Source organism: Chrysemys picta, chromosome 2 (genome assembly GCF_011386835.1).
Source record: "Chrysemys picta bellii isolate R12L10 chromosome 2, ASM1138683v2, whole genome shotgun sequence".
Taxonomy (NCBI): Eukaryota; Metazoa; Chordata; order Testudines; family Emydidae; genus Chrysemys; species Chrysemys picta.
The window spans coordinates 171,518,625-171,535,788 of NC_088792.1; the positions used below are offsets into that span (position 1 = coordinate 171,518,625).

General features: G+C 40.1%; 1 protein-coding gene across 1 annotated transcript in view; it reads left to right on the forward strand.

Moving 5' to 3' along the window:
* Positions 1–17,164, forward strand: part of GMDS (GDP-mannose 4,6-dehydratase) — a 534,521-nt gene that overhangs the window by 335,671 nt on the left and 181,686 nt on the right. The window lies entirely within an intron of this gene.

A 17,164-nucleotide genomic window follows, 5' to 3' on the forward strand; every position in this document is an offset into this window, starting at 1 on the left:
TTCTGATTTCACTTTGATTTCTGATGGTTGTAAATCCCAACTTCTATAAAAGAGGTGCCATACATTTTGTCTGAGGAAGTATGTGCCACAGACCGGCTGAATCTAAAAAGATTACATTTGTATATTAGAACCGTGAAACTTAAGTTAAACGTTTATTTTGCTTTCTTACATACTAGTTTAATCTCTTTCCATCACACATAATATAGATTTTTTTTTTTTTTTTTTGGTATTCATGCCCGTTATGCAGCAGCAGTGGAATATCAGAAGATATATTGTCTATGATATGGTTGTCCCTTGTTGAGCATTGTACATACTCAGCTTTGCCTTTGGAGCATAATCCTTCACTCTTTGTAAATCCATTGGCTTCAAGAACTCTCTATTTATTCAGCTTTTTAAGGGGGGGAATAAGATACGTGTGGTCGTTTGTTGGTTGAGGAGAGGTTTTGTTTGGGTCTGCTTTAATTTTTGACTGTTGGTTTCTAGGTTGGGATGATGAGAAGCTACTAGATTTTTGGTTTTTATGGAAGTATATTTTTAATTCATGGAAAAGGTGCTTAGAACTTGAGATACATTCTTTTAAAATATCTATCATAAATCTAAATTAATGTACCCTATGCTCTTAGTTTTCCAAGGGTGTCATTATCCCATTTTAACCACGTGATAGCTACCGCTGGCTGGAAATCAACAATTTTGTTTCGTAATTTACTTTCAGACTGGTGCAAATCTCTCTCTCTCTCTCTCTCTCTCTCTCACACACACACACACACACACACACACACACACACACACACACACACACACACACTTTTCATTGAAACCAATTCATTTCTGCAAAACATTTTGGTTTCAATGAAACAGCATTTTTCAACAGAAAAAAAGCTTCATTGGCTAATTTTCAGCCAGCTCTAGCCATAGCCTTATATTATTTTCAAAAAAGTAAAGGCTGCAAATGGACAAAGCTCTTTTGTCTTCAGAAATAAATTGTTTTTTTCCTATAGTTTTAAGTAGCTCCATAAATGGGCATAAAAGGTTTAATTTTCAGAGGTGCTGAGCTCTCAGAAACCCGGTTTAAGTCGATGGCAGGAGTGGGTGCTCTGCGTTTCTGAAAATCAGCATCAATGTTATCTAGTGCCAATGGTACACTTAATATTATATTGGATACATGCGCACACATTTAAAAACCAAACCAAAAAAAGTACAGTCCCTGCTGTAAGAAGTTCAAAGGTCTCAAAATATTGCACTTCATAGGCTGTGTCTGTTCTAGCCACCATTTTTTATTTAGCTAAGATACGTGTTTGATACCGATGTTAATAAAATATTATTTGTTTGCGGCACACTGACAAAGTGCTCATTCTTCAGTCAGTGTTCAGCGATAGCATGAACTATTGACTGGAGGCCCATATAGCTAGACTGACACAAATATTTTCTGTACTAGAAGCAGAGATAATGGGCCTGATCCTCTTCTTTCACTTTCACTGGTGTAACTCTATTGACTTTAGAGAAATTACTCCGGATACATACCAACATGAGGAGAGTAAGGCCCCATTGGCTTCTAATACTAGTCTGTTGCTCTACCTCTGAGCTTCGCAGTAGCTCTTCCTAATGTTTGTTTTCATGTAGGTGAGCTTGAAATAGTTTTACTTTTTTTATTATTATTCCTTCCTTTCTTCAAATGTCATGGTATAAAATTGTTGCTTAGCTGATGGGCTGCTCTGAGTGATTTGACGCTACCAGCGCGTTCACTCCATTGCTCACAGTACACTGGAAAATATTTGATCAGCAAAGGAATAGGACATATTATTGACCTCCTAGCAAAGATCTAGGGAATTACTTCTAAAACAAATATGTATGTATTATAGGAAAATTTTATAGACTTCCAATCCAATCAAGTTAAAACACTAATATATTTAAACTAGCCTTTAAAAAAAACAAACATCTGGTTTTGATCAGGGTTCTTGGAAACAGGCATCTATTTCTCTACAGTGAAACAGCTACAGTATAGCAAAATAAACTATTTGTTCTATGCTTTAGCTGGCAATATAGAAATTGAACAATGATCTAATAAATACCTTTTTGAGTTTAAATAGAAGCTGGATTAATGTGTTTATCTTTGTGGTTTAAAGATGGTATTGAGAGATTCAGAAATATGTCCCATGAATTTTATGCAAACAGAAACAAATATATAATATTTGTATTTTGTTCCTGGAAAAGAATTAAGGTGTCTTACCATACTGGGAAAATATTTTCCATTTGCTACACTTCTGATAGCAGTCGTTGTGCTAATTTGTATTTAATGTAGCTACTGCTTTTATGAAGAACCTGATTTCTGTAAGGATGTTTCAGCCTGATACATCTTTGCCCCAGTGCTCCACCTTTATTTTAATTATTTATCTTCAAGCTCAAAACATTTAAGTATTTACTTAATAAATAGTCATTTGACCTCGTTGGGGTTTCTGGAGAAGCCATTTCTGGAAACAGATCTTAAAATAGCCCTTAAGAATTGGAGCAATTAAGTTTTTTGTGATGCAGTATCAATATCCTCTTGCAATCTCCTAGGCGAGTGCTGTGTCTAGATGTCAAAATGGATCATGTGAGAGTTTGTTGGTCAATTAATCACTGCCAATGAGCCATAGCATGCAAAAGCTCCATTTCACACTGGCCTCCTTGTTAAGTTTACAAAATCCAAATCAACAGGCCAGATCTCCTCCTTTCAGACCTGCAATATTGACCTTAGTAACTTTGGCTTTCTTTTAGTCATCTCCATGGCAAAATACACTTGAAATTTTGCAGGCTTCTAGATTCAACCCTTAAAAGAAAAAGTGCAGGGTTTGGTGTTCAAGACATGTTTTTAAAAGTAATTTAATTTAATTGGAATATTTCCAGGTATCTTGTTCAGTGGATCAGATGATGCTGAATACAGATATTGGTAAATGTATTGAGAGGCTTCTAACATAAACATTGAGTGAATTTTCGATATAGCTTAATTCAAAATTGCCAGGAATCTGACCTTTGATTAATAATAGCAGTGACTCATTTTAGGCAGGGAGAATCATTCACATTTAATTTTGCTTTTTCCTCTCTTACCTGTTTCTCAGTCCTAGTCTTACCACACACCCATAGAGTAAGAGGAGTAAGGGAACACAGAACTGAATACTAGTTTAACATACTAGAAAAATTAAATTAAATTCTTGTGACAAGTAAAGCATTGTTGTTGCAAGTGGGGAGGGAAGCCTCTTCTGCTTTGCTGGCCCATTGAGGAAGTTTGGTCACTGGTATGAAGCCATACAGCTGCACACAATATAAAGTAAGTTTAACAGCATATTTGGTGAGTTTATAACTTCCCCAGGGCATTTTAACATTAAAAATAGTGATTGTTAACCCGGTCCATCTGAACTTAAATATGAGCTTACTTTGCAAGAAATGAGGGGTAACGTCTCAAGTACTTTTCTTTATGTTTTGTTATTGCTTAAGGGGTTCCATTGCTTTATAGGTGCATTTTGTCTGTTTTTGCATTTTGCACTCAACTTAGAGATATTCGGACCCATGGTCTAAATGAGGATGGCAGTCCCTATAATGGATTTTATATATTATATATGTTTTAGAAACCCTTTTTATAGCATTCTGTGTTAAAGACTATGTGGCATCGATCGCTGATTGTCATGACTTTTTACTAAAGAAGGCCTAAAAGACCTTGATTCTGTTGTCCGCACTACTTCTGTAGAGCCTTTGCTTGTTTATCGGATTAGAGCACTTTCCATGCATGCACACTAAAGGTGAAATTCACATCCCTGTGTGAAGCCTAACTAAATTGGTTTTGCACAGGGCACCAGCCTGGAGGTTGGAAGGAAACAGAACACCCACCTAGAGGTAGAGTTTAGGGCATTCCACAGCTGTTGCTATTGTCCATGCTTTTAGTAGCAATCATGGCCTACTATACATCCATTGTAGAGTTTCCACCCAGTGTATCTGTACAGTTTGCAGAGTCACTGACCTAGTTTTTGCTACTACCAAAGCTCACTTCAAAGGCCTCCTCAACACACTCAAGCAGTGGGACAGGGTCTTGAGAGACCCCTGTCCAACCTTTTCATTTCTTGCTCAGCATATGTAGCAGAACTTTTAGAATATTGGGAAAGAATTTAATTCTAAAACCTGTAGCTTGCACTCAGGGCCGGCTCTAGGCACCAGCAAAACAAGCTGATGCTTGGGGAGGCACGTTTTTAGGGGCGGCATTCTGGCACGGGCCATGCCACCCCTAAAAATGTGCCCCGGCCGCCCTAACTCACCTCCACTGCTGCCGCTCGCGCGCCGCTGCTCCCCCTCCCTCCCAGGCTCTCAAACCCAGGAGGGAGGGGGAGATCCCAAGCGGCCACGGTGCGCGAAACAGCTGATTCGCATGCTGCGGCCGCTCGGGATCTCCCCCTCCCTCCCGGGTTTGAGAGCCTGGGAGGGAGGGGGAGCAGTGGCGCACGAATAAGCTGTTTCGCGTGCCGCGGCCGCTCGGGATCTCCCCCTCCCTCCCGGGTTTGAGAGTCTGGGAGGGAGGGGGAGCAGTGGCGCACGAATCAGCTGTTTCGCGTGCCGCGGCCGCTCGGGATCTCCCCCTCCCTCCCGGGTTTGAGAGCCTGGGAGGGAGGGGGAGCAGTGGCGCACGAATCAGCTGTTTCGCATGCTGCAGCCGCTCGGGATCTCCCCCTCCCTCCCAGGTTTGAGAGCCTAGGAGGGAGGGGGAGACCCCGAGTGGCCGCGGTGCACGCGCTGCTTCTCCCTCTCCCTCCCTCCCTCCGTCCCTCCTAGGCTTGAGAGCCTGGGGGGAGGAGGCAGGGCTGGGGATTTGGGGAAGAGGCGGAGTTGAGGCGGGGCCGGGGATGGGGTAAGAAAAAAACTGGCGGGGGGGGCAGCCAAAATCCTAGAGCTGGCCCTGCTTGCACTGGCTTCCAGTTAGCTTCCATGTGGAGGTTAGTGTAGATTTTGACTTTAAACCCCTAAATGACTTGATCCTGGCAGATTTAACAGCCACCTGGATTAATTAGGAGGGGGGTCTGCTTGAGGTGGCCTTGCAGTTTGGAATTCACTTCCCATCCCCCACTTGGTCTAACACAGCCTAATTTTGTGGACTATAAGGGCATGCTCCAAGGGGTGGGATGGCAGATATTGAGTGATCGAATTAATATATTTTATTGTGGCAATTTCACAAGTTGGGGTCTGTTTGGAATGGGCAGTTGATACAAAACTAAGGACTATTTGGCATTTTTCTTTTTAAATAGCTGTTACAAGTACCCAGAGATTGGGGTAGCAGCTTTTCTCAAAGATGACAACAAATAAAGAATAAATGAAAAAAAATACATATGCCGAAAATATCATTCCACAGCATTGGTTTAATAAACTACTGCATGTATCTGGTAGGTGAAGACAATGGGATCTTTGCCTTTGACTTCAGTGAGTGTAGGAGCAAGCCTGAGATGTCTTGGTATGGCTTATCATTTGTTTTCAGTGTGTACTCCTGTAGCCCTACACACACAACAAATTTTGAGCATTGGCCTGCTAAACCCAGGGTTGTGAGTTCAATCCTTGAGGGGGCCACTTAGGGATCTGGGGCAAAATCAGTACTTGGTCCTGCTAGTGAAGGCAGGGGGCTGGACTTGATGACCTTTCAAGGTCCCTTCCAGTTCTAGGAGATAGGATATCTCCATTTATTTATTTATTTAATAGCTTCACTTATTCCCAGAATACCTTATGATGCTGCCCACAATATGGATTTATCATGTCCATTTTGAAAAAAACAAATAATTAGAAAAATAATTATTTGAAAATAATTTATATAAAACATCAAAAAAGTGTGCTGTTTCTTGTGGGGTATTTTAATTTCCTGAATGAAAAGTACACTACTAAATACCCACATTTTAATCTGCTCTTACAGCACAGTTACAATTTTACCTTTGTGAGTACTTTCACTGAAATAATTGAGGCTACGCATGGTAGTAAAAATTAAGCACGTGCATAAGTGTTTGCAGAAACTCTATAATTTCCAAACTCTATAATTTCATCTACATTTTCAAATAGTGAGGTGAGGAGGACAAAACCAAAATCAAATGATTCAGGGTCCTTTGTATTTCAAAAAAAAAACACCCCACAATGGCAGCAATCCAGAATTGATCAGGAACCCTATACTAATTAACCAGTGGGCACATGTGAAGGAAAAAATTAAAGAATCTGATAAGCAAATAAATTTGAATTTCAAGCCTTATTGTAAAAAAGGCAGTGGAATTGTCATAAAGGTCTTTGTATCTGGGACTTTCTTTTAGTTTTTAGTGTCAAGACAAGCTAGGCTTCAGCCATCTCTGGTGTGAGAAAATCCAACTTCTGTGTGGGCTATGCGAAATGGTGCTCATAAGTTGCTCCCTGATTTAAGAGGTGGCCAAAGTGAGGATGACCAACATAACTGTATCCTTTGCTATCTAATGTCAAGGAGCACTGTATTGACCATCCACACAAAAAAATGTGGTCTGAACAGCAACTGTACCCAGAGCTGCTTCACACAGATCTGTGGCTCCTTATGAAGCCATTTGACTATATCTCGCCCACAGCTGCAAAGCCTATATATGGTGTGTATTCTTGCTACGTTCTGCCTCACACTCATATACTATTGCCAGCTGCAGAGGGGAATTCAACATTTTGGAGGAGGCAATAGCTAAGGTGTCCAGGACTAGTGTATGCATTTGGATGGATTGAGATGGAATAACAGATGGACATTTACTGTTACATGGGAAGAGGAAGCTGTGATGTGCTCTAGCCAGGGTTATAAATTCATAAAGGGATAGAATGACAATCACAGTTCTCCATCAGCATGAAGCAGTATGTGCTCCACCACATGTAGCACTAGAGCGTGATCAAGAAAAGTCAGAATGCATTTTTATATCTGTCCCTTGTGGGCCAAAACACCCATGAACACCCTGCAATGCACATTTGGCATCATTGTCTGATAGGTTTTGGAGCAGGTTCTTGATGCTGGACACAAGCTCTCACAGGGGTATTTCAGTGACATAAATTCCATTTAATCTTGCCCACTGCTGTTTCCCGTTATGTGCATAAAAAAGCAGCATAAAAATGTTGAGATATCAAAAATAAGTGGTAGGGGTAGAGGGGAAGGCTGTATAATGGGAACGCCTTGATCAAATGAGCTTACATTGGCACCACAAACTGCTCCATCCCCTGATCGGATATACCAATTTTCAAACCAGTCTATGTATGTGGATTTTAGAGAAGGAACAAAATTCAGCTTTTAACTGAAAACATGTTGCAACCTTAATTATGGTGCAGGCATAAGTACCCACAATAAATATATGCACATCGTGTGTGTGTGTGTGTGTGTGTATGTGTGTATATATATATATATGTGTGTGTGTGTGTGTGTTTGTACATATAATTTTTTAACAGTTTTGCTAAAAGAATGTGTCCCATGACTGGAACTGTGTGTGCCAAATTTCAGATGGGAGTGATTTTTTTATAGCAGAGTTATTGACCTCTGAAACAGGGTTTTATAATGGAAATGCTGACATAACCTTTAACTGTAGAGCCACGAACAGCATCATTATATTACTTGCTCTTTGCTTATGTCCATGCTGTGGAAACAGTGGTGGTATTGTCTGCTACTAATAGTGCTAAAGGTCAGAGAGAGTTGGCACTGATATCAGAGGAGAAAAACAACTTAAAATTAAAAATTCAGCTTACATGAGTCACACAAACTCAGGGGATTTTAAAATGAATGTTTGGATCTATGTGCGCAAAACTCTAGACCTTTCTATAAAATACAGATAGATTATATTTATATTTACTACATATATTATACATATTGTAAATCTCCTCACATTTATAAATCTTCAGCTGGGTAATCAAATCCTTTTATTATTAATTATTATTATTACTTTTTATTTTACCCAAGTTCTCAGCGTAAAGAGAAATCAAACCATCACGTTGTTGCCAACTCTCATAATATCTGGCATTTTCATAAAGTCCCAGATCCTGAGTTAGATGACTAGGTAAGGATTTTGTCTCTTTCTCACCCTTGTGGTTGCAGAAAAAAAGCTTGAAAATGTGAACCCCAAGTGCTCAAGGCAAATAAAAAGAACCCAACATTCATTATTTTTTAAATCTCATTTTTAATCCAATCTCCTGACTGGCTGACTCATGATTTTTAAATGTTTGGGGTTGATAGTACTGAGAATATAATCACTTTGAATATGTGTTTGGAATTCATGTTGCCATCTGTGCTGTAATTATAATAATGTTTCTTAGAGATATATCCAAATCAAAGTCCCAGAACCAGACACTGTTGAACTTAGACGTTCATATCCAGATCTGTATCCTTATCAGGATATGTTGCTTCTTGTCTAAATGGGCCAGCCTAAAAGCCCAAATGAGAACACTGCTGAATCTTTGGGGAAGTTCAGATCTTGAGCCAAACTTTTTGGTAGGTTAACCAATTACAAATAACATTTCAGTGCAAACTCTAAAATCTCATACTACAGAAAAATGTAGAAGTGGTCACGTTTTTATTATGTGGTTACTTTTGTTTGGCTTTGTTTAAATTTTTTTTTGCGTAAATGGAAGACCTGCAAAACAGAACTCTGCTCCTTTGCTGTAGATAAAGTAACAGTCATTAATACTGCAGTCTGTTGTATAAATGGAGACAAAATGTGCTGATTCATAGATATGTAACACTCTATATTAAAGGCTTCTCTTGAGAAGCCTGTCACTATTTTTTCTTCTTGGAGGTGCTAATTTCCGGAGATAAAGAGATGATTGCACTTAGTGAGAAATGCAAAGGCTGCAAAAGCTATTAACTGTGGGAAACTAACAAACATGTGAAGCAAATGGTTGAATATACAAGTTTCAGTCAATTAACTTTTTCTACAAACTAAATCTTCAGTAGTTCTCCCGTCTTCCAGGTGCTCTGTTTTCAGTGTCAAACTTTGTGTTACTTAGTTTTGGGGAAGCGGAGGTCAGAGAGAACTTTCCAACATTTGGAACAGTTGCCTTTTCATGATTGATTAGCCCATCTTTTTAGATCTTCATTAAAACATACTTTTTTTTAATACATGGGTGATGTTGAAAGCATTGATTAAACCATGAGTCCAGCTGAGCGCCACATTGTGTTGTGGAAAGGCCACACCTAATTCACACAAAATGAAGTAGATTGCAACCCGTCTCATCTTTTAACATGGAGTTGTATCTTTATAGAGACTCCATGTAACACTGCTCTGTTTTGATCCCAGTGATCCTATGGAGGATCATATTCTGAGATGAAGTCTTCATGCACTGTATTTCCATATAAAAGATGGGGAGGGGGGTGAGAGGGAGCCTGGATTGTATGATCACATTGTAGAACTCACACTTGGCCCAAAAGCTGCTTTGGCCACTCCTGGGTTAGAGCCATATATTGTCTTTTTAGGAACACAAGACAGGCAAAAGCAGAAGCCATTATTAATCTGTAACTTCATTTACCTTTTCAAAAATCTTGCTGAAGAAAAACCATTTGCTGATGCCTAATACCCAGTATTCCACATATTCCATGTATTTCAAAGTTCCAGTGTTTTTCTCTCCATACAGCACCATTGTAGTACATTTCTGAAGCCTTGCATACCTTCATCACTACGTAAGATGAAATATTTCATGATGTCAACAGCCACCCTCTGAAAAAGATTTGCTGTCATAAATGTTCCCTTATTATCTTGCATTATAAATACATCAATCATAATTAAATTAAATTGTAAGAAGACAGAATTAAATACAGCAAACCATCTGACCTTTTTTCCTTTTGTGCAAAGAAAACACAAAAAGCTTAAAGTTTTCTAATATGTGTGTTCCATACTGTGTTTCTGTTATCTTTTTTTTTTTTTTTTGAGATTCTCTCATTTGTAAGAATGAGACTTTGATTGAGTGAAAACCCCTAGTAAATCTCTCAAAGTCCTTAACCACTTACTGCTTGCTTGATATAGCATTTGCTGTTGTTTATAGTCTGCTATCCATGGGATTGGTTTTCTGTGTAATAAAGTACTAAAAATCTCATAGAGTCAGATCAACTTGGGTGTTCTGCGGTTAGCATGGTGGTTGTTATGCCTAATTCCCACAGCAGAGAGGGGAAATTAGGAGGAGCATCATAAAGAACAAAAGTTAGTGGATTGCCAGCTGAGTAAAGCCCTCACTGTGAACAGGTTTGGGTAATAGCAATATTTCTAAAGGGGAGGGTAATGACACTTAAGTGAGGTGGGTCTTATAAGCAGTTGCAGGTCTGGATCCAATAATGTATCATTTACTGCGTCTGGAATAGATCGCTTGGATAAATTAAGTGAACTCTTACCCTGCTGTGAGCTTTTTTGCTGTATGCTCTGTACTTATTAGCCTCCTAGCCTCTAGTTTGACCCTGTTCCTTTCTTAAATTAATGCATCTCCAATTCCCTAATCTAGACATTTTTTTTAATCTCATGTTTCTTTGTTTCCACCCAACTTGAGGAAATAGCTGAGGAGTTTTCAACTGTTTACCCAGAGGCAAAATTAACAGGTGCATTCAGGGTTATTGTCAGACTCATCAAATGCACTGAGGGCTTGGCCCAGCTCCAGTTTAGATAAACAAAATGGTATTGTAAATTAATTGAAATCTGACAAATAAAGGCTTTATTTAATGCTTAAGTATGTTTTTTACAGTATTTGGGCACAGGAAGGTGCGTTGCAGTATGGATGAATCTTATCACCTCTGGCCAGATGGAAAGCAGTAATGAACAGTTTTCAGGCTTGATGGAAGTGGAAACATTAAAAAAGACATAGCATTTAGTGTATTTTGTGGCATTTGGAGCTGGTGTTAGCTTGATACAGTGGGGCACTTAAAGAGTACATTCCAATGTTAGAAGTTTTAAAGATATTCCCTATATTTAAAATGGGGACTACTAAAGAAATGGTAATATCGTTAATACTGCATTCAACTTAATAAAAATCTTCAGTATGTTGAGGTATACTTGCTGTTGATTCATGGCTTTTATTTGCAAGTAATTAGCAAGAGTTTTGAGTATGGAAAGGGAGGAAGGGTTAAGAAGAAACCCATTATAATATTCTGTATAAGGACATTCAGGGATCATTTACTTGCAGACTTCAGAAAATGCTGTTTTATATTCAAGGACAACATAACAGATACAAAAGGCCTTTAAGATTCAACTTCCTCATTGTGAAAATTGAACCTTATATTTTACAAACAACAGACTCTCTTTCTAAGCACTTCTAGTACTAAGAAAAAAAAATTGCTTTGAAAAGTTCTTTGTTAGAAGAAGTTTTGCAATCACTCCTCTTTCACAGTATCTGATATTCAATTTTATAAAATGTCATGAAACTTCAGGATGAGCTATTGAGTCCCCTTGCATAATAACTTTGTTGTTATCGTAGAATTCTGTAGAATAACAACATTATAATAAAATCTAGACTTGTCAAATTCAGGAGAAAACTGGAAATAATTCCTGGTTTGTTTGAGTTATTTTTGCAAATATGCCATTTATTACAAAAATCAAGAACACTGCTGGTGTTTCCTTAGGTTGTCTCTCAGAAGCTGGCCCTGGCAATAGAGTAGACCATGGTTAATGTTTAATTGTGCTACCAGTCCAATACCAGTCCATTTATAAGGTATGTGAATTACTGACAGCCTGAGGCACAGACTTGGAATATTAGGCCTGTCCATCTGAAGATGCTCTAGGTTTTCCACTTACTGCTGCAACTGGACCCTTTTCTAATATTTTTCCCCAGTGTGCAGCTGTGTAAGAAGTTATCCATACTGGTCAAGAAAAACAGAGTGTTGAGCCATATCTTAGACAATTGCAATGCTATGGGTTTTAATAATATTTTGCCTATATAGACAGTGGTGCCTGGATCTCAAAGCAGTGTGAAATACTCACCCACAGTAGAATTACATGAATTATTTATTCTTTACACTACACTACCACTTAAAAGCCTCAATAAGGATTGAAGTGCTGGGAACACTGCAAACACATAATGAGAGGCAGTCAATACCCCAAAGAGTTTATAGTTTAATTTGAGACAAGATGTAACAATCAAACAATTTGACAGACAAACTGAGAGAAGGGAGTAGGGAACATTAGGGAAATAAAAACAAGATCATCCAATTACATAGTTAGCTAATATCCAACTTGTTGATTCCTGATGATACCTTTATATTTAATGTTTAAAAAAGTAATCAGCTATCTCAGACACACAGCTGAATCAGTATTGATTGGCTGATTATTATTTTTTTGCAGGCATCATAGCAGAGGTTGGCCTTGAAGGAAGGGTTTGAAAGAAGACAGAATAGTGATTGTACAGATTAATTGAGGGTGGATGTTGTGTCTGAAAGGAAGAGAAGGTGCAGAGGTGGTTACTGCATAAGCTGATAAATGGGTGAGCATCACTGGAGGAATATGGGAAGTGGGGCGGCAACAGAATGAGACCAGATGAATTGTGAGGGGCCCTGAAGGACAGAACAAGAATCTTGATCTTGATGTGGTGAAGCTGAGGGAGCCATTAGAGGGATTCAGAGAGGGAAGCAGTGTGATTTACACGATTAGTTGGGAGACCCGTTGAGACTTACTGAATTTTGCAAGTTACTAGATGAATGAACAACTAAAAACAAAACGGATAATGCAACTCACATAAGTCTGTTGTAGTGTAGTTTGATTTTTTTAAACTATACTTTAATAAATGTATTGTATTATATTAAGTCTTGATATCATGCAGCCTCTCTACATCATGTGCTGTTAAATCTTTGATCAACAGGGAGAGAGATCTCTTTTTTTGGCACATATCAGTAAGGATCATCTGTCTGTCTGGTATTCAACAGGTGTAAATCAGTGTAGTTCTATTGACTTCAGTGAAGTTACACCGATTTATCCCAGCTGAAGATATGACCTACAGGCCTCATTCTCCACTCCCTTACACCTTGTGTAGTTATTTACACCTGTGCAAAATGGAATAAAGCACGAAGAAATCAGAATGATGCCTCATACTGTGTGTGAGGGTTGTGGGGTGGTAATGATAGCCATTTGATAAATTGCTGAACCATGTGATCAATTTTATTTAATATACACCTTTAATCCCCTTGCCTGCACCCTGGCCACAAATCCATCTCCTCCAGGATGTCGTTCACCATTCCAAATTTGTGAGCAGCTTTGTGTCTTAATAGCCACTGGAATAAGTCAATATTGACCCCTGTCTTTTTTAACCCTGACATGTGTCAGGTGACTTAGATCAGGTAAAAGACTCTTTTCAGCTCTCCCAAGTGATACGCTGTTAATACATGATGTGAGATTAAACTAAATTTTTGACAAAAATGAAGCAAATGAAGCCACCTGCATCCCTCAATCTGAAAGGGAACCTGGGACAGAACTCGAAGAGTTGGCTTCAGCACTAATTTTTCTACAAGCAAGTGATACTGAAGAGAAATCAAACTGGTGAAATCCTTTACACTCCTGTGTGTGGCAGGCCCATGGGCATAGGAGATGTACAGTATGTTCCATTAGAAGCTTGAAGGGGGCTGAAAAGTGCTAGAAAGTCTTTTGGAATTTTCAGAAGAATTTTAATCCTTACAAGAATGTCACTTGGTCAAAGGTTTAAATGACCTACCTCCAGGATTGCCTCAGCACCTTGATTTGGGTAGGATGGAAATAATTGTGGCTGATGTGCTGATTTGGGAGTGAAAATGATCAGCAATATAATGAGAGAGATTGTGTAATGTTCTGTGACATGCCAAAGGGGAGGACCTTAAATTGAACAGGAAGAAATGCTTGGGTGTGCTGAGATTGGTTATGTAGATTTATGTTCTCAGTGACGAAGGAGTTTGACTGGAGGTATTTGCATAAACTGAAAGATCCCAAAACAGTGTGCCTTCACAGAGCAGGATGGTTCCATGCTCCTAACGCTGCCAACTTCAGATGCCAAATTGAGATTCACTCACTGTAGTCTGCAGATGTTCAAAATACAATCATACATGCTTCACTGGGTTCCTAGGTCTTGGATTCCTCTTAATGAGGTTTGGATAAACCCGGGAGTTTTGCTGAATTCCTGGGCTAGGCTGCCCTTTGCTAGGTCTGAGATGCCAGGACTCTGTTGGATTCCTTAAGGTTGACTTTTTCGGGGGGCGGAGGGAGTGGTGTCAGTATCTCCCAATCACCACTGTCCGTGGCATTGAAATGAGCTGTCACGCACACAATATGCCCTCACCTTGTCTTCTTTGAATAATATGAAGAAGTTAAGTATTATAATTGGTTATCTGTTTCACAAACAACACTGAACCAGTTCAAATTATTAGCAGTTTGATGTGCCTATAGTGTAGGGCAGGGTTGGGAAACCTTTTTTTCTACCAGGGGCTACTGACCCACAGAAAGAATCAGTTGCGGGCCACACATAGCCCTGCCTGGGGGGGGGGGTGGAGGTTCGGGGCTTCCCCTGGGCTCCAGGGTGGGGCCAGAAATGAGGGGTTCAGGGTGCAGGAATGGGCTCCAGGCTGGGGCAGGGGGTTGGGATGTGGGAGAGGGTGCAGGCTCTGGGGTGGGGCTGGGGATGAGGGCTTTGGAGTGTAGGAGGGGGCTCTGGGCTGGGGCCAAGGGGTTTGTAGTGTGGGAGAGGGCCCAAGGATGGGGCAGGGGGTTGGGGTGCAGGAGGAGGTTCAGGGTGCAGGCTCCAGGAGGGAGTTTGGGTACGGGAGGGGGTTCCAACCTGGGGCAGGGGGGGGGGTTGGGTGCAGGCTCCGGTGGGGTGGTGCTTACCTCAGTCGGTTCCCGGTTGGTGGTGTAGCTGGGCTAAGGCTCCTTGCTGCTCCCAGAAGCGATTGCCATATCCAGCCCCTAGGCGGAGAGGCCAGGAGGCTCTGTGCAGTGCGTGCTGCCCGCACCCGCAGGCATCACCCCCGCAGCTCCCACTGGCCATGGTTCCTGGCCAATGGGAGCTGTGGAGCCATTGCTAGGCGCAGGGTTAGCATGCAGAGTTTCCCTGATTACCCTTGCTCCTCGGGGCTTCAGGGACATGCCGGTCGCTTCCGGAAGCTGCACGGAGCCGACCAGACTTCTGGCAACCCGGTGAGCTGTGCTCTCGGCTCCAGCCCTGTGGGGCAGGAGGGCGCCAAAGCTCAGGGCTTCCAGCCCACGGCACAGAGACTTGCCGGGGGTCAGATGAAATGAAGCAGCGGGCCGTAGGTTCCCCACCCATGGTATAGGGGTTTGCACTGGTGTAACTCCGCCAATGGCTGGTCACTGATGGCTGAATTCAGGACAAATCCATAGTATCTGCAAGACTTAGGTGCTCTTCTCAGGTAGCTTCTTAAGGACAATTCAGAATGGCACCAGGACAAAAGGTTTTGTGAATTAAACAGTCACAGAAGCACTAGTACTGCAATTTTTTGAGATTAACAAAGAGCCTATCATCTCAGTCAATGAAAGTTCAAATGGGCTGGGACCTTTCCTTCAGCAAGATGAATATCAGTGGCTTATACTTGCAGAATACCAAACAAAACATAATAGATGTTGTGCTGGAAATTGTTTCTGATTGTGAATATGTTTATGGGCAGGACTCTATTGAAGTAGAAATGGACCATGAATCATTGAAAGCCATATTTCATAACCCATTGTCTGAAGCACCTCTTAGAATTCCAAAAACCATTATGAAAGTTTAAACTTTTCTTTTTAAGTGTGAAATACAGACCTACTCAGAAAATTCTTATAGCTGACATGCATTCAAGAGCACCAATAAATAATGAAAGCATGTTACAGCAGGAAGAGAAATAAATAGGACAAGGAAGGCAACTTGGATACAAGTGGTCATGAAATTATAGGATTTAAGATGCTAAGAAAAGTAAGGAGTGAGAGCAGCAGAATAAGGACAATGGCCTTTATAAAAACAGAATTTGACAAATGCAGAGAACTAGTAGGTAAGGTCCTATGGGAAGAACCTCTAATGGGGAAAAAAAACTGGAAGTTTCTGAAAGAGACAGTATTTAAGGCACAATAGCAAACTATCACAATGCAAAGGAAAAATAGGAAGAACAGAAGGAGGCCAGTATGGTTCCATCAGGAGCTTTTTAATTATCTGAACCTCAGAAAGGAGCCCTACAAAAAGGGAAACCTTGACGAATTAGTACAGATGAGTACAGAAGAATAGCTCAAACATATAGGGACAAAATCAGAAAGGCACAACATGAGTTAGATCTAGAAAAGGATATAAAAGGCCATAAAAGGAGTTTCTATAAATACATTAGGAGGAAGAGAAAGACAAAGAAAAGTATAGGTCCTCTACCTAGTGGGAGAGCTAACAACAGACAACATGAAGAAGGCTGAAATGTTTAATGCCTATTTTGCTTTAGTCTTCACAAAAAAGGTTAATTGTGACCAGATGCTTAACACTAGGGAGAAAGAAAGAAAGCCAGAATCGGGAAAGAATAGGCAAAAGACTAGTTAGATCAATTAAAAGTCAGCAGAGCAGAATACAACAGAGTATGAAGTATTTCCCATTCTACATGTAGGGAAGATGGCAAATACCACAGTAAATGTAACTGCTGCTCAATGGTAAACAGACATTTCAAAAATGTTGCACACATGTATATGTGTGCGCACATGTGCATGTTGAGAGTATCTGCACACACAATACTTCATCATGCAAAGATTCATGCTTGACTTTACGCACTGAGTGGTTCGCTTCAAGGGAAGTGCTCATAGTGCATAAATTAAGCACATGCATCAGACTTAGAAGCAAGATCACAGCCATAGGCATATACACAAGATTACTTATACATATTTGGCAGAGATACTAGCCTCAGAACAGTTCTTTAATATTGCTGTTAAATCAACAAGAGGGCTCAAAATAAAATAAAATTAACAAAAGTTATCAAAAAACAAGAACAAGCCACAAACCCCCAAAGGATACATCAACAAAGCATCTGAATTAGACAACTTCATAAAAAGAAATCAACAAGTAATTAGCACAGAAGTGACTCAATCACTTGATATACTACACTGAAAAAAGGTAGCATGGTTTAGATATTACATTTCAAAAAGTGATATGTGAACACTAAGTACAAAAACATTTTATTCCATCATTGATCTGCCTCCTAAAATGGACGACACTCATTGTCAAGATATTCAGT